A 26,544-nucleotide genomic window follows, 5' to 3' on the forward strand; every position below is an offset into this window, starting at 1 on the left:
TAAAATAATGAAATATTTGCCTAAAATTATGCAACCATAAGCAAATTACCATCCAAATGTTATTATCCAAATGAATTCCTCCAAATACTGCCAGAAAACTTGCCAAAGCAAAGAGCCCTGTCATCGTCATGGTGATGTTGGCTATGAATATTGAATTGATTATTACAGAGTTACCGCTGAGATATTTGTAGAAGTTTTCCGTTTCTGTGCGAAACCGAGCGCACAGAAACGAATGTTAAATCATCATGAAGAAAATCGTATATATAGCAAGTAAAAAGGCGTTGAATACCCATCACCTCGGGTATATTTGAAAACCACCTTTCGTCAAAACTCAATGAAAAATGCATGCATTATGCCCCATAGCAGCTATATCAAAATATGTTCCGATTTTGACCAAATACTTATAAGTACAAGTCATTTTTCAATTGTATATAACCAAATATTGGTCTTTTTAGTAGCTATGTCTAAAAATAAACCGATCTGAACCATATACGACGAAGTTGTCGAAAAGCCTAACATAAGTCTATGTGTAAAATTTCAGTGAAATCGGATTATGAATACGCCTTTTTTATGGGGCCAAGACTTTAAATCGAAATATCGGTCTATATGGCAGCTATATACAAATCTGGCCCGATTTGAGCGTAGTTGCAGAAAAATGTCGAAGAAACTGCAGAACTCACTGTCCCAAAATTTCGGCGAAATCGGGCAATAAATGCACCTTTTATGGGCCTGAAACCTTAAATCGAGAGATCGGTCTATATGGCAGCTATATCCAAATCTAGGCCGATCTGTGCCATATTGCAGAAGTATGTCGAGGGGCTTAACTTAACTCACTGTCCCAAATTACGGCGACATCGCACAATAAATGCGCCTTTTATGGCCCCAAAACCTAAAACCGGGAGATCGGTCTATATGGCAGCTATATCCAAATCTGGTCCAACCTGGGCCGAATTGAAGAAGGATGTAGAAGGACCTAACATATCTCACTGTCCCAAATTTCAGCAAAATCGAATAATAAATGTGGCTTTTATGGACCTAAGGCCCTAAATTGAAGAAGGATATCGAAGGGCCTAACACAACTCACTGTCCCAAATTTAAGCAAAATCGGATAATAAATGTGGCTTCTATGGGCCTAAGACCCTAAATCGGTCTATATCGCAGCTATATCCAAATCTGAATCGGTCTGGGTCAAATTGCAGAAGCATGTCGAGGGGTTTAACTTAACTCACTTTCCCAAATTTCTGCAAACTCGGATAATAAATGTGGCTTTTTTGGGCTTAAGACCCTAAATCGGCGGATCGGTCTATATAGGGGCTATATCAAGATATAGTCCGATATAGCCCATCTTCGAACTTAACCTGCTTATGGACAAGAAAAAGAATCTGTTGAAAGTTTCAGCTCAATATCTCTATTATTAAAGACCGTAGTGTTTTCAACGGACATGGCTAGATCGTTTTAGATTTTTAGACTGATCAAGAACATTTCGATGTATTCCTAACGGAATGACAATGTTAGGTTGGTCTGGAAGGAAACATAGGCTATATAGTTTTTTAATATCGGGAGGGGCGGACCCTTCCCCTTACCCAAAAATAAGTGTGTACCGATCAGGGCAATATGGGACTCAAATGAAAGGTATTCAAGAGTAGAGTACGAATTTCATAATAAAATTTGGATCCATGTACCTGGGGGGCCGCCCCAACCTCAAAATCCCCTTAAATAGGTTTATTTGACGATCTCGACGATATGGGACTCAAATGAAAGGTATTTAGCAATAGATTACGAATATGGTTAGAAAGCAGGAATAGGCTTTACAATTTTTGATGTCGGGGCGGTCCTTCCCCCGTTACCCCATAAACACCACCTAAAATCATGCATAAAACACAACTCAAAATCATACGTGGACCGATCGAGACAATATGGATACCAAATGATAGGTATTGGAGAGTAGAATACGAATATGATATTAAAATTTGAGTATATGTACCCATCGGGCCGCCCCAAGGCCAAAACTCCCCCAAACAGACATATTGGACGTTCGTTTCAATATGGGGCTCAAATGAAAGGTATTCCGGAGTAAATTTCGAATCTGGCATACAAAATCAGATCAAAATCATGATACTTGGCTGAACCTGATTTTCTTAAAATTTTCATAGTTTGTGTACGTTTCTCTGGAAGGAAACATAGGTTATATAATTTTTAGATATCGGGGGGAGGCGGACCCTCCCCCTTACCCCAAAAACGCCTCCCATATCCGAAAGTGGTCCGATGGGCACAATAAGGGTAGCAAATGAATGGTATTGGAGATCAGAAAAGAATTGCAAATGCAAATTTTGCCCATGAACATTCCCCTAAGGAACAGGGGCAAACTCAGAAAAGGAATATGGTATTAAAATTTGGCTCCAAGTACCCAGCGGGACAATGAATTGGCTTTTCATCTAAATATTCTAGATCTCCAAGAGGTTATTTCGCAGGAAAATGTATATCTTTAGAAAAAATTTGCTTATACAACGGCAACCCTATACGCTATGTTTACTACCATGGTGGTGTAGACTAGGATAATGGGCATGATGGGGTAGAGGGCGTACGAACATCTATTTGCCTTTGCTGATTGTTATGTTATGTTGTGTGGCTGTGATTTGGCTTAATTCGCCGTTTGTTACTCATTTTAAAAGCCATTTATGAAAATTGAATTTCTATGTTTTTGCATAACTTTTGTTTCGTATTTACACTTCTAAGCTGCTGCTAATAGACCCCACAGATCAACGCATAACAAATTTCGCATTTATTCAATTTAAATTCCAAACAGCACAAATCTAAAAAAAAATTCATATCAAAAATTTTCTCCATGCTATATGAATAATAAAAAGGACATTGCTATTCACAAATGTCGATTGACTTCCGATTGCTGTTGGAATTTTTGTTTTCCTTTTGCGAAATTTTGTTTCATGTTTGAATAAAAAAAAAACGATAACGAATTGAGTTATGCTAATAGTGGGAGTGATTGAAATGTTTTAAATAATAAATTGAAAATTTTGTTTACCTGGGGTGTTGTTTTTCTACATGGGAAAAGTGGGGGAAGGATGGGGGTATATTCATATTGTCATTCCGTTTGCAACACATCGAAATACCCATTTCCGACCCTATAAAGTACATCAGTATCAGCGTAAAAATCTAAGACGATCTAGATATGTCCGTCCGTCTGTCCCTCTGTCAGTTGAAATCACGCTACAGTCTTCAGATATTGAGCTGCAACTTTGCACCGATTCTATTTTTTCCCATAACCAGGCCAAGTTCGAAGATGGGCTATATCAGACTATATCTTGATATAGCCCCCATATAGACCGATCCGCCGATTTAGGGTATTAGGCCCATAAAAGCCAAATTTATTATTCGATTTTGCTGAAATTTGGGACAGTGAGTTGCGTTGGGATGCTCGACATCCTTCGCCAATTTGCCCCAGATCGGTCCAAATTTGAATATAGCTGCCATATATACCGATCCTCTGATTTAGGGTCTTAGGTCCATAAAAGCCACATTTATTATTCGATTTTGCTGAAATTTGGGACAGAGAGTTGTGTTAGGCCCTTCGACATCCTTCGTCAATTTGGCTTAGATCGGTTCAGATTTGGATATAGCTGCCATATAGACCAATGTCTCGATTTAAAGTCTTGGCCCCATAAAAGGCACATTTATAATCCGATTTCACTGAAATTTGACAGAGTGACCTATGATAGGCTTTCCGACATCCGTATCGTATATGGTTCAGATCGGTTTATTTTTAGATATAGCTACTAAAAAAAGGCCATCGTAGCGCAGAAGTTAGCATGTCCGCCTATGACGCTGATCGCCCGTATTCGAATCCTGGCGAGACCATCAGAAAAAAATTTGTTCAGCGGTGGTTTTCCCCACCTAATGCTGGCAACATTTATCAGGTACTATGCCATGGATTTGGCGCAGTGTGAATATATGGTCCAGGGTGTATTTTCACAGGTCTAAAGCCGCATTGATAGGGCCCAATTATCTCATTGACTTTAGGTTTTAATCTTTCACACAGTACGGTAGAGAGTATATTGTATGCGATGGGGGAGGAGACTTATTCCTCTGTAGTTGGCACATTCCGTCTTGTCTCCTTTCTTGTGTACGGGACATAGTATGCTGAGGTTCCAATCATCGTCCTTCTAGCCAGATTGCACAGATAAGCTGAGGCATACGCCTTATCAGCGTGTCGCCTCCGGTCTTAAATAGTTCAACGGGTAATCCGTCGCCTCCTGCTGCCTTGTTGTTCTTTCGTCGGGTCACTGCTACTTGGACCTCATTCCGACTAGGAGGTAAACATCCTATACCATCATCAGGGATTGGTTCTGCGGTATCCTCTTCGCCGCCAACATCGGACACTAACAGTTGGGTAAATGTTCTTTCCATATCCCTAAGCATGTTATCTGTGTCAGTTACCAGATTTCCTGCTTTGTCTCTGCAGGGGGATGTGTCTGCACCAAAGCCATCGGTTTGATGTTTAATTCTTTGGTAAAATTTCCGAACTTCATTCTGACTCCTGTACATCTCAATTCGCTTACACTCACGTCTTTTCATTTCTTTTTTCTTTCTGCTGAATAGACGTTTTTCCTCTCTCATTTTCTTTCGATCCTACTCCTCCATCTGGCGTGTTGCCACTGATTGCCGGGTTGCTCTATATATCGCATTCTTGGCTTCAGTAGCATCTCGACACTCTTGGTCGTACCATGGGTTTCTTGGGGGAGACTTCCAAAACCCAAGTACGCAGCATTTTCCAGAGAGTGGGCAATATTTTCCCACTGCGCCATTATAACATCGCAACAAGGAGTGCTTTCATCGAACAGTTTGGTCAGTCGAGTGGAGTATGTCGTTGCCATCTGTTTGTTGTGTTTTCAGCTTTTTTTCAATGTCCAGCTTCCGTGCAGTGTCAGATCGCACTTTCCTCGCCATGTTCAAAGGGGTGCGAACCTTTGCTGCAACAAGGTAATGATCCAAATCTATATTCGCTCCACGGATCGTTCGTACATCTAATACGCTGGATGAATGCCCTCCATCTATCACAACGTGTGATCAATTTCGTTCCTCCTGTTTTGATCGAGTGACAGCCATGTGGCTTTGTGAATATTTTTATGTTGAAATCTGGTGCTACTAACTACCAAGTTTTTTGCCGCGGCGAAATCTATCAGCCTCAATCGATTACTGGACGTTATTTCATGGAGGCTAAACTTTTTGACTGTTGAACCAAAAATGTCTTCCTTCCATATCTTTGCATTAAGATCTCCCAGAAGGATTTTAATATCATGGGCGAGGCAGCGGTCATATTCTCTCTTTAGGCGCTCGTAGAAAATATCCTTGGTATGCTCGTCTTTGTTTTCCGTCGGAGCATGGGCACAAATAAGGCTGTTGTTGAAGAATTTGGCTTTTTACGGAATGTGGATAGCCTCTCATCCACCGGAGTAAGGCTGGAGACAAGGTGTATCAGTCTCTGACTAACCACAACTGCACAGCCAAATTCATGCCTGGTGTTATGGCAGCTGGAGTATAGTTCGTCACCGTTTGGTGTTGTAGTGACGCCATTCCCAGTCCATCGCACTTCCTGTAAGGCGGTAATATCTGCCTTGTATTTCTCTAATACATCCGCCAGTGCGTATAGTGCACCTTCTCTATAAAGAGTGCGGACATTTCAGGTGCAGATCCGCAAATCATGGTTCTTTTTTTTTCCATGTAATTCAATGTTTAAGCTATTTCCACAATATTTTCTCCGTGTGGCGCTGCAAAGCATATGTCATAACTTTCAATATCCTATCTACGTTCATTTCACTGCCTTATCTTGATTAATCACAGTTCCTTATCAGATATCAATTAACCCAAATTTCCTGCATAGTTTCGCCCGTGCCTTACATGTCACCCCTTGCACTACGTGTTTTAACTTTCAGCGTTCATGTTCTGGCGTTCTAGTTACCTTACTTTATCTACCTTTGTCTTCTTTTGAGCAATTTTTTAATATTTTCATGCAACTCAAAGGCAAAAAAATGGCTTCACTAAAAAAAAAACAAAACTTTATGAAATTCATGTCAGGCAAAGTTCGCATTCAATATCAGTTGCAGTTCGTAACTATCTGCAGTGACTGTTATTGAAAAAAAATGGGCAAAAACTCAGCGTATAACTATGATAAAAACAAAGCGAATTTAGTTCAACGAAAAAAGGGTCTTAAAATTATGTCACCAAACTTTTGCTAGTTAATGCAGGAGCAGCAGCAGCAACGGCATTAGTTTTCTCCCGAATAAAAGTTATTTGGAGTTTTGGTAAACTAAACGCTGCTCTAGTGGCAACGTTCGGTAAAAAAAAGGAATTGCATTACCGCAGGATAACTAACTTGGAACACCAGTTCAATATAATTAGGCTGTTTAACCCATTTTGTGCCAAGCTAATTTTAGCTGAGTGCCAATGATACTCGAGATGACAAGGCGAGTTATTGGTGCCTGCAAATAACCAATGGCCAACATCATCGTCTATTTCCAGGTTAGGGGCGGCTGGAGGCGAGCGTCGGATCTTGGAAGCAAGCGACTCGCCACAACGAGGTATACATGTGCAATCCCACAAAACCCATGCGGTTGGGGCACGGGGCCAGTAACCCGCCTCCGGAAAACTATGAGAACTACTATGAATAACAATGGATTAGTAATAAGTAAGAGCGTGCTAAGTTTGGCCGAGTCGAAGCTTATATACCCTCCACCATGGATCGCATTTGTCGAGTTCTATGCGCGGTATCTCCTTTTAGGCAGACAAAGAATATTGATCAAGAACTGTTGTGCTATTGGAGCTATATCAAGTTAAAGTCCGATTCGGACCATAAATGAATGCTGAACATCGTAGAGGTCATTGTGCAATATTTCAGTTCATTCTGATAAGAATTTTGCCTTGTAGGCGCTTAAGAAGCAAAATCGGAAGCTCGGTTTATATGGGAGCTGTATCAAGCTACAGATCGATTTAGACCATATTTCACATGTATGTTGAAGGTCATGGAAAAAGTCGTTGTACAAATTGCGCCCTCTAGAGGCTCAAGAAGTCAAGACCCATGATCGGTTTATATGGCAGCTATATCAGGTTATGTTCTGATTTGTTTCATACTTAACACAGTTGTTGGAAGTAATAACAAAACATTACGTGCAAAATTTCATTCAAATCCGGTGAGAATTGCGCCCTCTAGAGTCTCAAGAAGTCAAGACCCAAGATCGGTTTATATGACAGCTAAACCAGATTATGAACCGATTTGTTTCATACTTAACAAAGTTAATGGAAGTGATACCAAAACACTACGTGCAAAATTTCATTCAAATCGGATAAGAATTGCGCCCTCTAGAGGCTCCAGAAGTCAAGACCCAAGATCGGTTTGTATGGCAGCTGTAACAAAACATGATCCGATTTGAACTATACTTAGCGCATTTGGTGATAGTGATACCAAACCACCACATGCAAAATGTCAGTCAAATCGGACGAGAACAGCGCCCTCTAAAGGCTCAAGAAGTCAAGACCTAAGATCGGTTTACATGGCAGCTATATCAGGTTATGTACCGATTTGCGCCATACTAAGCACAGTTGTTGGAAGTCATAACAAAACACCTCATGAAAAATTTCAGCCAAATCGGATAAGAATTGCGCCTTCTAGAGGCTCAAGAAGTCAAGATCCAAGATCGGTTTATATGATAGCTATACCAGATAATGAACCGATTTGCGCCATACTAAGCACAGTTGTTGGATGTCATAACAAAACACCTCATGAAAAATTTTAGTCAAATCGGTTGGGAATTGCGCCCTCTAGAGGCTCAAGAAGTCAAGATCCAAGATCGGTTTATATGACAGCTATACCAGGCTATGGACCGATTTGAACCACACTTAACGCAGTTGTTGGAAGTGATAACAAAACACTCTGTCCAAGATATCAGTCAAATCGGATGAGAATTGCGCCCTCTAGAGGCTCAAGAAGTCAGGACCCAAGATGGGTTTATATGGCAGCTATATCAAAACATGGACCGATTTGTACCATATCTAGCGCAGTTATTGGAAGTGATACCAAAACACCACGTGCAAAAGTTCAGTCGAATCGGATGAGAATTGCGCCCTTTAGAGGCTTAAGAATTCAAGATCCAAGATCGGTTTATATGACAGCTGTACCAGATTATGAACCGATTTAAACCATACTTAAAACAGTTGTTGGAAGTGACAACAAAACACTACGTGCAAAATTTCATTCAAATCGGATAAGAATTGCGCCCTCTAGAGGCTCCAGAAGTCAAGACCCAAGATCGGTTTATATGGCAGCTATATCAAAACATGGACTAATTTGGCCCATTTACAATCCCAACCGACCTACACTAATAAGAATTTGTGCAAAATTTCAAGCGGCTAGCTTTACTCCTTCGAAAGTTAGCGTTTCGACAGACAGACGGACAGATGGACGGACAGACGGACGGACAGATGACGGACAGACGGACGGACGAACGGACAGACAGACGGACGGACGGACAGACGGACAGACGGACGGACGGACAGACGGACAGACGGACGGACAGACGGACGGACGAACAGACGGACGGACGGACAGACGGACGGACGGACAGACAGACATACGGACGGACAGATGGACGGACAGATGGGAGGACAGACGGACGGACAGACGGACGGACGGACATGGCTAGATCGACTTAAAATGACATGACGATCAAGAATACATATACTTTATGGGGTCTCAGATGCATATTTCGAGGTGTTGCAAACAGAATGACGAAATTAGTATACCCCCATCCTATAGTGGAGGGTATACAAAAATTAAAGCATTTAGGGACCGAACAAGGATGATCGAGAGACGAGTTTACATGGGAGCTACATCAGGTTATAGACTGACTTGGGCCATATTTAGCACAGTTGTTGGAAGTCGTAATAGGGTTGCCCAAAAAGTAATTGCGGATTTTTCATATAGTCGGCGTTGACAAGTTTTTTCACAGCTTGTAACTCTGTAATTGCATTCTTTCTTCTGTCAGTTATCAGCTGTTACTTTTAGCCAATAGAATACCGCATGCATTTTTTTTATTTATTGTAGCTAAATCGGACAAAAATGCGGCTAGTAAGGACTCAAGAAGGCAAATCTGGAGATCGGTTTATATGGGGATTTAGACCGTACTTGCCACAGTTGTTGAAAGTCATAGCAAAACACTTTTTACTTTCTTTACTTTAATTGGCTATGACAGAATATTTGTTCCACTAGCCGCACGTAGAACAGCCTTCCAAGCGCATCGATCTTCTGCGCTCATTCTAAAATCTCTGACACCAAGTTTCGAAGTGTCTCCCACCACTTGATCTTTCCATCGGACTTTTGGTCTTCCCGTCTTGCGTGTACCACCGTGTTTGCCTTCAAAAGACTTCTTTGCTGGAGCTTCTTCATCCATTCTGACAACATGACCTAGCCAACGCAGCCGTTGTATTTTGATGCGTGTGAACTATGCTATCGTCGTCATACAGTTCATACCGCTCGTGGTTCATACGTCGCCAATATTCTGCATTACGAAGAATCTTTCTCTCAAATACTCCAAGCACTGCCTCATCTGCTTTCACAAGTACCCATGCTTCCGAACCATATAACAGCACGGGTAGTATCACTGTCTTGTATTGTGTAATCTTCGTCTGTCGAGAGGTGGTGCTTACTTAGTCCAAAGTAGCATCTGTTTGCCAGTATTATTCTTCGCTTAATTTCAAAACTGGTGTTACGGCGGTAAAAAACGTAAACTTTCGGTTACGACGGTGCTGACGTAAATAAAGTTACTGACTGTCTCAAAGTTGTGGTTCCCAACATTCTCCATTTTCTTCATCTGCTCGGTTGTGCAAGGCTTTTTGGCAGTTGGAACCATCTATTTCGTCTTATCTCCATTTACTGCCAGACCCATTTTCACTGACTCTCTTTTGATTCTTTCAAAGCCTGCAGTTACTACTTCCGGTGACCGACCTATGATTTCGCCGTCGTCGGCATAGGCGAGTAGCATGTGTTCTCTTGTGATTAGTGTGCCATATCTTTTCACATCTGCATCTCGTATAATTTTCCCCATTAGGATATAAAAGAGATCACACGATAGACTGTCTCCTTGTTTGAAACCTCGTTTGTTATTGAAATGGTTCGGAGAGATCCTTTCCTGTTCTTACTGAGGAACGCGGATCAGTGTAAGTGTCTTCCTGCAGAGTCTTGTTAATTTTGCAATGATACCAAACTCAGACATGGCTTGAAATGCCTTTGAACGTAACGGAATATGGAAGGCAGCTTTGTAGTCAACAAAGAGATGGTAGATGTTGATTTGTCCTTCTCGGGTCTTTTCCAGGATTTGGAGCAGTGTAAATATCTGGTCTAAGATGGATTTACCAGGTCTAGAGCCTCATTGATAGGGCCCAATTATCTCATTGACTTTAGATTTTAATCTTTCACACAGTACGCTCGAGAGTATCTTGTATGCGATGGGGAGGAGTCTTATTCCTCTGTAGTTGGCACATTCCGTCTTGTCTCCTTTCTTGTGTACGGGACATAGTATGCTGGTTGCAATCATCGGATATGCGTTCTTCTAGCCAGATTGCACAGATAAGCTGATGCATACGCCTTATCAGGGTGTCGCCTCCGGTCTTAAATAGTTCATCGGGTAACCCGTCGGCACCTGCTGCTTTGTTGTTCTTTAGTCGGGTCACAGCTACTTGGACCTCATTCTGACTAGGAGGTAAACATTCTATACCATCATCAGGGATTGGTTCGGCGGTATCCTCTTCGCCGCAAACGTCGGACACTAGCAGTTGGGTAAAATGTTCTTTCCATATCCCTAAGCATGTTATCTGTGTCAGTTACCAGATTTCCTTCTATGTCTCTGCAGGAGGATGTGCCTGCACCAAAGCCATCGGTTTGGTGTTTAATTCTTTGGTAAAATTTACGGACTTCATTCTGACTCCTGTACATCTCAATTCGCTTACACTCACGTCTTTTCATTTCTTTTTTCTTTCTGCGGAATAGACGTTTCTCCTCTCTCCTTTTCTCCCGATACCTCTCCTTCATCTAAATTTGTATCTGTGCAAAATTTCGAGTGGCTAACTCTACGCGTTCGACCGCTATTTTGATTTCGACAGACAGACGGACAGACGAACACGGCTAGATCAAATCAGAATGTCGAGACGATCCAGAATATATTGGTTTGCCCAAAAAGTAATTGCGGATTTTTTAAAAGAAAGTAAATGCATTTTTAATAAAACTTAGAATGAACTTTAATCAAATATACTTTTTTACACTTTTTTTCTAAAGCAAGCTAAAAGCAACAGCTGATAACTGACAGAAGAAAGAATGCAATTACAGAGTCACAAGCCGTTGAAAAAATTTGTCAACGCCAACTATATGAAAAATCCGCAATTACTTTTTGGGCAACCCAATATATACTTTATGGGGTTTTAGATCAATCTCAGTCTACTGATTGGCTTGTCTGGGATACGATGTCTCATACTTCTACCTCATTTCAAAAGAATCACCAAGTGTACCTTCAATCTCATGTTTGTTAAAGGCAGAATTTTTCTTTTGTTTTTGCATTTTGCTCCTTTTATTTGCATTAAAATGTGTGTCGCACATTTCCGCCTCTCGATAAGGTGAGTACGTACGAGTGTAAATGCATGTGACATGGTTGTGGAAGTGATGTGGGATGTGGCCAGGATGTGGTGAATTGCCAATGCTTTTCCACAAAGCCGTGCCCATTCGCCATAGTGGTTTGAGTTCGCATAGGCGAAGAGCATTGGCACGGCACTGCACAAGTGTTTTAATTATGGCATTAATCTATGGTTTGTGGTTTTCAATGAAGTCAAAGTTATTAAAATAAAACTGAGGGCGCTGCCACGTCAGCATCAGCATCAGCAATAGCAACAACAATTAAAGGCAAAAGGCCATAAGCTCTAACTACTACAAAAAAAAAAAACAGCTAAAGAAACGACATTAGCGATAAAAAAAAACCATCATCAGCAACAGGAAGCTCATATTTTATAATCCCCTTCAATATACACAAATTCAAGCTACTACAAATGCTAATAAACAAGCGATTATGATCGTTTATATCTATGACCAGCCGCTGTACACACATAAACACACTTTTTTCATATGCGCTGCAGTTGCATGAAAGGATATTAATTTGCCTCCTTGTGCATGTGTATGGGCGTATGATGGGAATATTTTTGTTGACTCTTTGTTGTTGGTTTGTTGGTTCGTTTACTCGATGCGATGTGTTGTTGAGTTCACATGTCTGCATGGGCGTGGGAAAGAAAATTTTCGTTGGGGGAGAACTTTTGCTGAATACAAATTTTAGATCAAAACTGTGGAAATTACGAAAGCTGTCGAAAGACAAAAGATATCCTATTGAAATTTTTCACAGATTCCTCTATAGGTCGATTGGCCAAATCAATTAAAATTTGCACATAGCTCCCATATCACATGAAATGGTCCTTCGATTTAACCTCTTGGGCCCTTGCAAATTCCGATTTGCCCATGAATCTTAGATATAAAAATCAATTTGTGTTTGTTTGTTTGTATGTATGTTTGTGTGTATGTTTTCACAGATGGTGCATAATGACCCCGTGGTGAAAATATGGTACTACATTTTTTGATATCTGAAGGGGGGGCGGACCCTCCCCCTTACCCTAATTTTCAGAAATGCCAGATCTCGGAGATGGGTGGTGCGATTTAAGCGAAATTTTGTGTGCCCTCATATAATACCCTAAAAATAAAAATTTTTTTTCCAAATTTCGGATGGGGTACGTAGGGGGCCGCCCCACCCTAAAACCAACCAAACATATATTTAGACCAATCACTACAATATGGGACTCAAATGAAAGGTATTTAGGATAAGAAAACATATCTGATATCCAATTGTCGGACCAAGTGCTAGGGGACCACCCCAAGCCCCAAAACACCCCTAAATTGGACATATTTACCGACCATCGCAATATGGAACTCAACTGAAAGGTATTTGCGAGTAGAGAACGAATCTGATATCCAAATGTGGGACCATGCTTCTGGGGGTCCACGCCTTTCTCAAAACACCCCCTAAACAGGACTTCTTTACTGACCATGGGAATATGGGGCTTAAATAAAAGGTTTTTGAGTGTGGAACACAAATCTGATATCCAAATATGAGACCAAGTTTTTGGGGTGGTGCCTCTCCCCCAAAAATATCCCCCAAGGGGACAAATTTACGACCAGGGCAATATGGGGCTCAAGTGAAAGGTCTTTGGGAGTAAAGCACAAATTTGATATCAATATTCGGGAAAAGTGTCTAAGGGGCCACCCCACCCCCACCACCAGCCCAGTCTGAACGGCGAGCCGCAGTGCCACAGCTCTTTGGGGAGAAGTTTTGACTTGCATAATACCTAGATTTATTAGTGAGATTTTTGAAAACCGGTTTTTCGGTTTTTTGAGCTCAATATACTAATCGGTTTCTTCAAATTTGCCATTTATCGGTTTTTTAATAAACCGGGTTTTTACCAAAACTAAACGGTTTCTTGCTATATTTTGTGATAATAATCTCTTTTATTTCACTGAAATTTTGTCTTTTGAAAATATTTCCGTGGAGCTTGACCTTAAGAGGAAAAATTCTTAGAAAGTTTAAAGAAATTCTGCTTTTTGGGGAAGGTTTTAATAATATTTTGTCTTTACAATACTTTTATGGTATTTTTGTCTTTATAGAAAATTAGACGAACCGGGCCCGCTCCGCTGCGCCTTCTTTAACACTCTAATATCTTTCGCCCTAAATGCGGATATCGAATTCGTGCCATTGTAGCCTATGACGCTGAACGCGTTCGAATCCTGGCGAAAACATCGGACAAAACGGTGTTTATCCCCTCTTAATGTTGGCGACATTTGCGAGGTACAATGTCATGCATGGTTATTTTAAACAAGTAAAAGCGTGGTAAGTTCGGCCGGGCCGAATCTTAGATACCCCCCACCATGGATCACATTTGTCGAGTTCTTTTCCCGGCATCTCTCCTTAGAAGTCTATGTAACTTCTGTTACCAGCGATATCGAAATTCCAATTGGTTCTATCAGGAATAGTGGTGCAGTAACTTTTATTAGAAAGCGGCTAAGACAGGATGTAATCCACACTGTCTAGAGGATCGGATACTGTAGCAAGGATAAAACAGTGTGCGTAACCGACAAATGACCAAAGAGAAGGCTCCCTCAGCCTCATAGCTGTGGTCGCAGCAATTTGTCTCGCAAATTACAATGTTCAGAGGGTGTTGTTCTCAGTGCGACTGTGAAGCACAAACAAGTCATCCTTTGGATGCGGTTAAGTATTGAGCAGTAGGTGGACTTTTGAAGCGCCGTCCACCAGACCACGACACCATATAATTTAGCTACTATTGTGATTTAACAATGGACAGCCATTATCTAACAATGTCTTATTTCAGACCGCCATTAAAACCCTTCTTAACATGGGCAATGATAAGTACACAACATATGGTTACAATGTCAACATATCTGATATGACGCTTTTTTTATACCCACCACCGTAGGATAGGGGGTACATTCATTTAGTCATTCCGTTTGCAACACATCGAAATATCAATTTCCGACACTACAAACTATATATATCGGATCGGATCGTCGTAAAATTCTAAGACGATTTTACGATGTCCGTGTGTCTGTCCGTCCGTCTATTGTAATCACTCTACACCCTTCAAAAATTGAGATATTGAGCTGAAATTTGGCACAGCTACGTCTTTTTGATGCACGCTGGTTGAGTTTTTGAACGAGCCAAATCCGAACATATTTGGATATAGCTGCTATATAGACCGATTTTCCGATAAAGGATCTAATGCACATAAATGCTATATTTTTTTATCCGATTTCGCTGAAATTTGAAACAGTGGGTAGTTGTAGGTCTTCCGACATCTGACCCAAATATGGTCCATAACGGACTATATTTATATAGAGTTGCCCTATATACCGATCTGCCGATAAAGGGTCTGAAACCCATAAAAGTTTTATTTTGTAAACGATTTCGCTGAAATTTGAAACAAAATGTTATCTTAAGCCTCCTGATATCCGACCTAAATATGGATCAAATCGGGTTATATTTAGGTATAGCTGCCATATAGACTGATCTCCAGATAAAGGCTCTGAAGCCCATAAAAGCCAAATTTTTTAACCGATTTCGCCGAAATTTGAAACAATGCGTTATTTTGAGCCTCCCAACATCTGACAGAAATATGGTTCAGATCGGATTATATTTAGATATAGCTGCTATATAGACCGATCTGCCGATAAGGGGTCTGAAGGCCATAAAAACTTTGTTTTTTATCCATATAGACCGATCTCACGATTAACGGTCTAAAGCCCATAAAAGCTTTATTTTTTAACCGATTTCGCTGAAATTTGAAACATTTAGTAGTTTTACGCTTCCTTTCATAGTACTCAAATAAGGTTCGGATCGGACTATATTTAGATATAGCTGCCATATATACCAATCTCCCGATTAAGGGTCTAAAGCCCATAAAAGCTTTATTAATTACCCGATTTCGCTGAAATTTGAAACATTGAGTAGTTTTACGCCTCCTATCATAGGACCCAAATGTGGTTCAGGTCGGACTATATTTAGATATAGCTGCCATATATACCGATCTCCCGATTAAGGGTCTGAAGCCCATAAAAGCTTTATTTTTTAACCGATTTTGCTGAAAATTTCAAACAGTAAGTAGTCTTAGTTCTCCCAACATCCGTTCCAAATATGGCCCACTCAATATCCGTGCCGAATTTGGGTGCATAAGTTATCCAATTTTCACCGGATTGTGCCGAAAGGGGGTTTTCATATATACCCGAGGTAGTGGGTATCCAAAGTTCGGCCCGGCCGAACTTAATGCCTTTTTACTTTTGTACTTTTGTTTTTTTTTACATTTTTCCTTACCCCTCTTATCAGTTCAGCTTCTACGCCTTTCTTTCATACCCTTACCCACTAGCAGGCATGCGAGGAATATTAGGGAGAATGCGTTTGAATAAAATTAAATTTATTTCACCATCCCTTGCTTCTCAGCGAGGCTATGGTTTAGCTCCCATTTTAGTTATGCCCGAATGAGGATTTAGAAGCATTATTTTCAAATTAATTAAATTTTATCCGCATCAAGAAATTTGTTTGTGTTTTTTTCACTTTTTTTCACCTGTTTCGTGCTTTTGTGCGTGTCTCGGTTGCCATTTAATTCTGGTTCTTTTTTTTCGCCCCCATTTTATTGCAGATTAATTTTTTCCGTTGTTTCCTGTTTTGTTGCATTCAATTCAGCTGATGTGGAATCGCCCGACCGGAAACAGCGCTAAGCCAGCAAACGTATGAGGAACCCCGTCTGTCGTCCAACGCAGGGCTAACAAAGAACTGCAACAACTGCCGGCAACAACTATTATCACCACCATCCATAGCCTCATCATCAGGAATACAGAAAAAAAGGTGAGTAATTAGTTTGTTGTAATCAATGTGTAATTTTAAAATTCAATTAGGAAACAAACGGTCAAACCAACGGACGGTCAGTCGACAAACAAGCAAATGTTTTACAATTTTCCGCTAGGGCGAAATTAATTTCTCTGAGTAATGGTGTGTGATATAAATCATATTAACAGCGAAAAGTTTTTCTTTGTTTGTTTGTTTGTTAGTCCTCGATATCCTCCAAATCGATGATAAATAGCGACGATTATATGGGCAGTAATGAGTGCTGCGTTGTTGCTTTTCGATAATTAATTCAAATATTTCAATTAAAAAAATAAATTGAATATTTAATAACGAGACATTAGGATACAGTGATGAAATTGGAGAATAAAATGTCAACGACAGATGTTTTTCGAAGATATTTGTTTCGTTTAGCAATGAAAAGGCATTTTGGGAAAGTGAGTGACCACTGCCGTGAGTTTAAGGGAGCTTTCTTATTGGCCACTAGCCGAACCGAGCCCGCTCCGCTGCGCCTTCTTTAACTCTCTAACATCTTTTTAGGGTGGGGATATTTCGCCCTGAATGCGGATATCGAATTCGTGCCGTTGTAGCCTATGACGCTACACGCGTTCGAATCCTGGCGAGAACATCGAACAAAGCGGTGTTTATCCCCTCTTAATCTACAATGCCATGCATGGTCATTTAAAAAGTTTTCCCCAATGAGGTGTCGCACTGCGGGACGCCGTTCGGACTCGGCTATAAAAAAGGACCCTTATCATTGAGTTTAAATTTTAATCGGAAAGCACTCATTGATGTGTGAGAATTTGTCCCTACTCGGTCTCTGGTGGAAATGTTCTTCCTTAAGGTAATGTTCTCATTAGGGGAGGGATGGCATCTCATACATTTCGACTCAAATATGGATATCAAATTCGTGCTGCACTTCCAAAGCCCTTTAATTTGAGCCCCATATTGCCATGTCCGGTAAATATGAACCGTTTGCAAGGTGTTTTGGGGCTGGGGCGTCCAACGGCACCTTCCTAATAATTCTCATTTGAGTCCCATATTGACATGAACTTCGAATATATTTGTTAAGATGAATTTTGGGGTTGGGGGGGGGGGGGGGGAGGGGCCACCGCTGGGTACTTGGCCCCAAATTTTAATACCATATTCATTTTTTGGTCTCCAATGCCTTTCATTTGCTACATTTATTGTGCCCTTGGACCACTTTCGAATATGGATGGCGTTTTTGGCGTGTGAGGGAGAGGGACCGCCCCCACCCAATATCTAAAAATTATATAGCCTATGTTTCCTTCCAGACAAATGTACACAATCTATGAAAACGTTAAGAAAATCGGTTCAGCCAAGTATCATATAGTCATAATGGGTCTAATGACGTTTTTGAGGGTTGGCATGACCCCCTATACTTCGATCTGATTTTGTATGCCAGATTCGAAATCTACTCCCGAATACCTTTCATTTGAGCCCCATATTGCAATGAACATCCAATATTTCCTTTTTGGGGTTGGGGCGGCCCGATGGGTATTTAGACTCAAATTTTGATACCATATTCGTATTCTACTCTCCAATACCTTTCATTTGACACTTATATTGTTGCGATCGGTCCACTTTAGATTTTGGGTTGTATTTTTGTCATAAGGGGAGGTACGTTCCCCTTCCGATACCGAAAAATTATATAGCCCATGTTTCTTTCCAGATCAACCGAAAAATTATATAGCCCATGTTTCTTTCCAGACCAACCTACACAATATGCGAACATTTCGAGAAAACCGGTTCTGCCGTTTTTCAGTCTATGCGGTACAAACAAATCGAATCCCATATATCCGTAATTGGCTAATGTGCCTATTTTGGGCATTTTTGTGGGAGTGGGGTGACCACCCCTCTACTTCGACATGAATTTGTATGTCAGATTCGTTATCTACTTCCGCGTACTTTTCATTTCATACCCATGTTGTCCTTATTGGTCCACTTTTGATTTTGGGTGGTGTTTTTGGGGTAACGGTGGAGGGTCCGCCCCCTTGCGATATCAACAAATTAAAAAGCCTATTCCTTTTTCCTAATTATATTTGTAATCTACTCCCGAATACCTTTAATTTGAGTCCCATATTGTCATAAGCGTCAAATAAACCTATTTTAAGGGGTTTAGGGGCTGGGCAGCCCCCCTAGGGTTCTTGGACCCAATTTTTATTATGAAATTCGTTCTCTACACTTGAATACCTTTCATTTGAATCCCATATTGTCCCGATTGGTTCACTTTTATTTTTGGGTAGTACTTTTGTGGTAAGGGGGAGGGTCCGCCCCCCCTCCCGATATCAAAAAATTTTATAGGCTATGTTTCCTTTCAGAGCAACCTACACAATCTGAGAACATTTCAAGGTAATCGGTTCAGCTGATTTGAGTCTATACGGAACAAACAAACATAAATTGAATTTTATATATAAGATGTGGCGGCTACGGACACTGTGTTATCCTTGATACAATATCCGATGTCCCATGCAGTATGGATTACACCCTACCTGAGCCTCTTTTTGATAAAAGGTACTGCACCACTATTCCTGATAAGACCGATTGGAACTACGATATCCCTGTTAACAGAAGTTACATAGACTTATATACGGATGGTACCAAACTAAACGACCAGGTGGGCTTTGGGATGTACTCTAAAGATCTAGAAGTGGTCATATCGAAGAGGCTACCCGACCACTGCAGTGTGTATCAAGCAGAGAACCTAGCAATTAAGGAAGTGGTGGAATGGCTATGATATAATGTCCTTACGACGATTGGCATAAACATCTTCTCAGGCAGCCAGGCAGCCATTAAATCCCTGGAGAACGTATTTCTGAACACAAAAACCGCTCTCGACTGTAGCAGATCTCTCAACGAGATGGCGGAACAGTTCAAAATTCACCTGTTCGGGGTGCTGGGCCACAGAGATATCCCAGGGAATTCTAAAGCGGATGAGCTTCCGAGACTAGGAACTACCCTACACATTCCAGGGTCACTAGAATCTGTGGGTATGCCTCTAGCGACATGTAAGCTAAGTTTTCAGGACCAGGCCCGAAGGGCAACCAATGATAGATGGTCGCAAAGAGGGGGCTGTGAGCATTCCAAAACTATGTGGCCTCATCTAGACTTGAAGAGGTCTACTGTCTTTGTTGTCATTGGCTAGAACAGACGTCTCAGTCATTGTGTCCGTCATGACAGGTCACTGTCTAATCGGAAACCATGCTGACAGACTGAAGGTTGCCAGCAACAACTTTTGCAGGAGCTGTAGGGACATCGAAGAGGAAGAAGAGACCATAGAACATCTTCTGTGTGAGTGTCCCGCCCTAGCAGTTAGAAGGAGTTCCACTTTAGCTTCTCATTTCTTTGAGAACCTGTCTGATATAGTGGATGTGAACATTCGCAAGTTATTGGGCTTTTTGAAGCTATCTGTATGGTTCAACGGTAGGAACTAGAAGGCATCTTCCTTCTTCTGCTCCTATGGTATCACAATAGGCGCAAACGTCTAAGTCAGTCTGATGGCAGACTGCCACTTAAACCTTACCTAACCTACAATAATATTTTGTTGTCATAGAAAATATGGTGGTACCTTAAAGGTGTCTGTCGGCAGAAACATTCTTCTCTCCTTTCTTTTTGAGAGGACAAAGTATGTTGGGGTTTTAATCACCGGGCATACGTTCTTATAATCATCTGGAACCGAAAAACTGATGCATTCGCTTTATCTTTTGCAAGACTTCTGTCTTGCATAGTAAAGCAGGCAATCCATCGGCATACGCTGCCTTGTTGTTCTTCAGTCCGATTCATGATTCGATGATTTTATACTGACTATCTGGTACACATTCTAAGCCATCATGGCGTTGTTGCTTACTGGCTATCACAAAATGCCCAAAAATACCTGGTATGCGATTGGAGGAGATTTTTTCCTCTGTAGTTGGCACATACTATCCAGTTTCCCTTCTTTTTAAGGGGGACAAGGGGACAAAGTATGTTGGGGTTCTAAACAGCGGATATGCCTTCTTCTAGCCACTTCGGACAGAGAAGTCGATGCATACGCCTTATTGGCGGGTGGACTTCAGTCTTGCGTATTTAAGCAGGCAATCCATCGGCATACGCTGCTTTGTTGTTCTTCAGCCGCCTTCATGCTTCGATGGTTTCATACTGACAGGCCTCCGTAGCGCAGAGGTTAGCATGTCCGCCTATGACGCTGAACGCCGGGGTTCGAATCCTGGCGAGACCATCTGAAAACATTTTCAGCGGTGGCTTTCCCCTCCTAATGCTGGCAACATTTGTATGGTACTATGCCATGTAAAACTTCTCTCCAAAGAGGTGTTGCACTGCGGCACGCCGTTCGGATTCGGCTATAAAAAGGAGGCCCCTTATCATTGAGCCTGAATCGGACTGCACTCATTGATAGGTGAGAAATTTGCCCCTGTTCCTACTTTTGGGTTGCCCAAATGCATTTTTAATAAAACTTAGAATGGAATGTCAACGCCGACAATATGAAAAATCCGCAATTACTTTTTGGGCAACCCAATATCTTGTTTCCCTTCTTTTTAAGGGGGACAAGGGGACAAAGTATGTTGGGGTTCTAATCAGAGGGTATGCCTTCTTCTAGCCAGTTTGCATAGAGAAGTCGATGCATACACCATGCATCTTAGTTGCTGGACTTTAGTCTTGCGTAGTAAAGCAGGCAATCCATCGGCATACGTTGCCTTATTGTTCTTCAGGGTTAATGCTTCGAAGATCTGATACTTACTGGCCGGTATACATTCTATGCCATCATCAGGGATCGAAACCAGCGGCTGGGAAAAAATTTCTTCTCATATCTTAAGCACACATGTTAATGATATTTGCCAAACTACGATTTTCATCGCCAAGTGTAACCTTTTCAGCATTGACCCACATTTAAAAAAAAAAATGATATTCTCTCAAAGGGATTTAGAGCAAGTTTTCAGGCAATGGATTAACGACTTTTTCCCTGTCCACACACATATGCAAAAACCACAGTGCTTCAGTGAATAGAATAAAAGCTGCCTTTGGTGGTGATGGTTCTGGTGAGGTCAGTAAATATGGTAGGGTCAACAATGGGTTTACCCCTAACAAAGGTATCTCAATTTGCTGGTTGGCAACGCATTTTGACAAAGGATCAGTGCCACATACTCGGTCATATTTGCATTACACAACAGGGGTTATCTCTTTTGCACACTAACCCCACAAACACACACATGCAGTCAGTGGAGAGAGTGAGAGAGAGAGAGAGGGAGCTTAACTCATGTTTGTCTGTGTAACGTTGTAATATTTATTTGGTCAAAAGGTTAGTGAAAATCATGTCATCGTGTAATGCCAGCCAGAGGCAACATGGCTTTATCTCTTGAGGCAGTTTCATTTGAAAGCACACATGTGGGATCATGTAATGTTGCCCCACTCAAACTGCTGCCGCCCCTTCTCTTTCTCCTCCCCATACTGCATTTAGCACCTGCAGCTTTAATTCGTAGGTCAATTCGCAGCGGGAGTCAATTATAAGCCCACTACTACTTTCACTCTCCCTCAATTCCATTGTGTAATTAACAGTTTGTTCGGTACACTTAACCTGCTTTTGCCAAATGTTTTATTAAAAAAAAGTTGTTGGAGCAGGGAGGGAGAACAGATGGGTCGAGTTTTAACTGAGCGCCGAAACAATGGTTTCTCTAGAAAAAAAATGCCGTAGTTTGCTTTGCCACAACATTTGGAAAGTTTCAACTATGGCAATGAATAATTATGGAATGGAATTTTTCTTCTCCATAGGTTTTGCAATGTGGGTCACATACCCGCATTTTAGGGAGGGTAGATTTTTTACTTTGAGCCAGTAAGTGATTGGAAAAACAACTTTTGCAATAAAATATGGAAAACATGAGGACATGTTTGTGGTTTAAGAAGAAGAAACACGAAGTTTAACTTTTCATAGTAAATTGATGTGAGAGGAGTGGACTTTAATTAACTCTGCCTATAGAATGTCCATATAGGTCTATATGTGGCCCATGTTTATCAGATATTACTAAAGTTTGCTATAGTTGGTTATTTTTGACCCCTGTGCATCTATGCCATCTTGGAGGCCGCCGTAGTGCAGAAGTTAGCATGTCCGCCCTTGACGCTGGGTTCGAATCCTGGCGAGACCATAAAATGTCAGCGTTGGTTATCCCCGCCGCCTAATGCTGGCGATATCTGTGAGGTACTATGCCATGTATAAACTTCTCCTCAGTGTATGTCGGTTGGGATTGTAAATGAGTCAAATCGGTCCATATTTAGATACTATTGGGTTGCCCAAAAAGTAATTGCGGATTTTTCATATAGTCGGCGTTGAAAAATTTTTTCACAGCTTGTGACTTTGTAATTGCATTCTTTCTTCTGTCCGTTATCAGCTGTTACTTTTAGCTTGCTTTAGAAAAAAAGTGTAAAAAAAGTATATTTGATTAAAGTTCATTCTAAGCCTTATTAAAAAATGCATTTACTTTCTTTTAAAAAATCCACAATTACTTTTTAGGCAAACCAATAGCTGGACAGAGCCGCTCCGCTGCGCCTTCTTTAACTCTCTAATATCTATTTAGGGTGGGGACACTTCGCCCTGAATGTGGATATCGCCTGCGTTCGAACTTCGGAACTTCGGACAAAATTTAAAGCGGTGGTTATCCCTTCTCAATGCAGGCCACATTTGCGAGGTACCATGGATGGTCATGTAAAAAATTCTCCTCAAAGGGGTGTCGCATTGCGGCACACCGTACGGGCTCGGCTATAAAAAAGGTCTCTTATCCTTGATAAACTCAACATGAATCGAAAAGCACTCATTGATGTATGAAAAGTTTGCCCCAGCTCAGTTCCTGGGCAAATTTTTACTCTATTCCCAAATGCCTTTGTTTTGAGTCCCATATTGCTGTATTGGTAAATATTTCGGGTTTAGGGGGTATTTTGGGAGGGGTGATCACTTGGCCATCAAAGTAAGTATAAGATTCGTGCTCTACTTTCAGAAACATTTCGTATGAGTCCCATAATGGCATGATCGGTAAATAAATTGTGTTTGAAGGTGGGGTGAACCCCAGGGTCTTTGTCCTAAAAAGGAATATAAATTTGCCGAAAATCAATAAATATCCACCCCAAATAGCTTTTACATAATAAGGAGGTATTTTAGGGTGGGGCGGCTCCCAAAACACATGGCTCTTCATTGCCGTGATTGGTCTATATATCCATTTGGCGTGTTTTGGGCTATCCCCGCGGCACCCGTCCCCAACAATAGAAACCATTTTTTTTCTTTTTGGTGATTGTTAGAGTGCAAAAAATTTCGAACTAATTGCATTACCAATTTTCGAGATCTGGTATTTTTGAAATAAGGATAAAAAGAAGTACTTTTTGGGGGAGACGTTTCGACTCGAATATGCTCCATATTGCTACAGTCCGAAATAAAGTTCAGTTTAAGGGGTGATTTAGGGCGTAACCCCAATATTGGATATCAAATTCGTTTTCTACTCTCAAATACCTTTAATTTGAGTCCCATATTGCCATAATGGGTCAATTAATCTATTCGACGTATTTTCAGGAGGAAAAGCGCCACCTGCCATTTTGGGGTATGGGGGGTGGGGCGACCCCCCATTACTTGGACCTAATTTTTTATGCCATATTTGTAGTCTACTGCCGGATACTTTTCATTTGAGCCCCATATTGATAAGAACATCGACTATTTCTGTTTAGAGGATTTTTTGGGTTGGGGCGGCCCGCCAAGTAAAGGGTGATTTTTTTGTGGTTAGGATTTTCATGCATTAGTATTTGACAGATCACGTGGGATTTCAGACATGGTGTCAAAGAGAAAGATGCTCAGTATGCTTTGACATTTCATCATGAATAGACTTACTAACGAGCAACGCTTGCAAATCATTGAATTTTATTACCAAAATCAGTGTTCGGTTCGAAATGTGTTCATTCACCGTAACGTGATGAACACATTTGGGGAAACCATTTTTAGGATGGTCTCGCCAGGATTCGAACCTTTAGAATCCAGCGTCATAGGCGGACATGCTACCCTCTGCGCTACGGTGGCCTTCAAGGCCACTTTCAGTTCCAAATTTCAAATATTTTGTAGACACACAAAATAGGTCCCCATAAAAACTTACGGTTATCTTACCCTTAGTACAAGATGTTGATCAGTCAATAGATTACATTTTTATCTAATTTGCATCGGTCTATCTATCACTAAGGCATTGAAGTCTCTACAACCTCTTCTTGCTATTAATCAACTTAGCTTTTACAATTTTTATTTGTCACCATAACCAAATCATTAGCCATCTTATCTGTCTTTTTTGTGAAAAATGTATTCAAGTCTCCCTCTATCTATCTCTCTGTAATTTCCATAGCCATAATATATTCATGGCCTTATTTGAATTTTCTTAGATTTATTTTCTACAAATGAATTTGTTGTGGAATTGTTTGGATACCATTACCCAACGAAACCAAGTCCTTACCATAAGCAAAATGAAAAAAAAAAACAAACATGTAAATGTAAATGAAGCGTAAGTCAAACTCTTTTAACGGAAAATGGGTTAACATCCATCACAGAAGGACTCTGGGAGAGCAAAAAAAAAACACATAGTTGAAATTCTGCAATAACAACTGTCAGCCAAGAAATATGTACCAAAAGTCTTCTTGACTCGCTTTCGCAACATTCCAAGTCAAGCTCACTTACCAATAAGTGTTTCAGTTATCCAACATAAAAACTTGCATACATCACAAGGCAGACAAGCCAAGAGTTATTGGACAAAATAACTTTTCAATATTAGCAGGAAATTTATAAATATAAGACTGTAAAGAGAAAATGTTAATATCCGCTTTGAGATTATTAAAAAGATGGAAAGAGAGGGAGAAAAGTAATAAAAATTAAAAGTAATAGCTTGGAAACACAAAATAAAATATTGTACAGAAATGTACTTTTTTTCAAACAGGTTTCAGGATTTTTTTTTATTTATTTCTACTTGCGTCTCTTACTGTCTACATAAATCGGTGTAAACGTTCCTTGGTTTGGTTTCGGCCACTTCACGCAATGTCGAGATGTCAAAAAGCCTAACAATGTGGCAAATTTCAGTGAAATCGGATTATAAATGCCCATTTATGGGGCCAAGACTTTAAATCGAGATATCGGTCTACATGCCAGCTATATCCAAATCTGGACCGATCTGGGCCAATTTGCAGAAATATGTCGAGAGGCTTACCTTAACTCACTGTTCTAAATTTTAGAGACATCAGACAATAAATACGTATTTTATGGGCCCAAAGCCTTAAATCGAGAGATCGGTCTATATGGCAGCTATATCTAATTCTGCACCGATCTGAGCCAAATTGAAAAAGAATATCGAAGGGGTCAACACAACCCACTGTTCCAAATTTTGGCGACATCGGACAATAAATGCGCCTTTTATAGGCCCAGAACCTTAAATCGAAAGATCGGTCTATATGGCAGCTATATCGAAATCTTGATCGATCTAGGCCAAATTGCAGAAATGTGTCGAGAGGCTTACCTTAACTCACTGTTCCAACTTTCAGCGACATTGGGCAATAAATGCGCCTTTTATAGGCCCAGAACCTTAAATCGAGAGATCGGTCTATATTGCAGCTATATCCAAATCTGGGCCGATCTTGGCCAAATTGCAGAAATGTATCGAGGGACTCAACTTCACTCACTGTCCCAACTTTAGGCGACATCGGACAATAAATGCGCCTTTTATGGGCTCAAAACCTTAAATCAAGAGATCGGTCTATATGGCAGCTATATCCAAATCTGAACCGATCTGTGCCATATTGCAGAAATGTGTCGAGGGGCTTAACTTAACCCACTGTCCCAACTTTCAGCGACATCAGACAATAAATGCGCCTTTTATAGGCCCAGAACCTTAAATCGAGAGATCGGTCTATATGGCAGCTATATGCAAATGTTAATCGATTTGAGCCAATTTGAATATGGATGTCGAAGGGACCAACACAACTCGCTGTCCCAAATTTTGGCTATGTTGGACAAAAAATGCGT

The 26,544-nt window shown here is 40.8% G+C and overlaps 1 protein-coding gene across 4 annotated transcripts in view; it reads left to right on the forward strand.

Moving 5' to 3' along the window:
* The window catches only part of LOC106092868 (palmitoyltransferase app), a 448,575-nt gene that overhangs the window by 207,711 nt on the left and 214,320 nt on the right, over positions 1 to 26,544 (forward strand). For all 4 annotated transcript variants that reach the window (XM_059360946.1, XM_059360942.1, XM_059360945.1 and 1 more), the window contains exon 4: positions 16,300 to 16,505. The gene's annotated coding sequence lies outside the window, so the exon portion shown is untranslated. The remainder of the gene's footprint in view (positions 1 to 16,299; positions 16,506 to 26,544) is intronic.

The sequence above is a fragment of the Stomoxys calcitrans genome, chromosome 1 (assembly GCF_963082655.1).
Source record: "Stomoxys calcitrans chromosome 1, idStoCalc2.1, whole genome shotgun sequence".
Lineage (NCBI taxonomy): Eukaryota > Metazoa > Arthropoda > Insecta > Diptera > Muscidae > Stomoxys > Stomoxys calcitrans.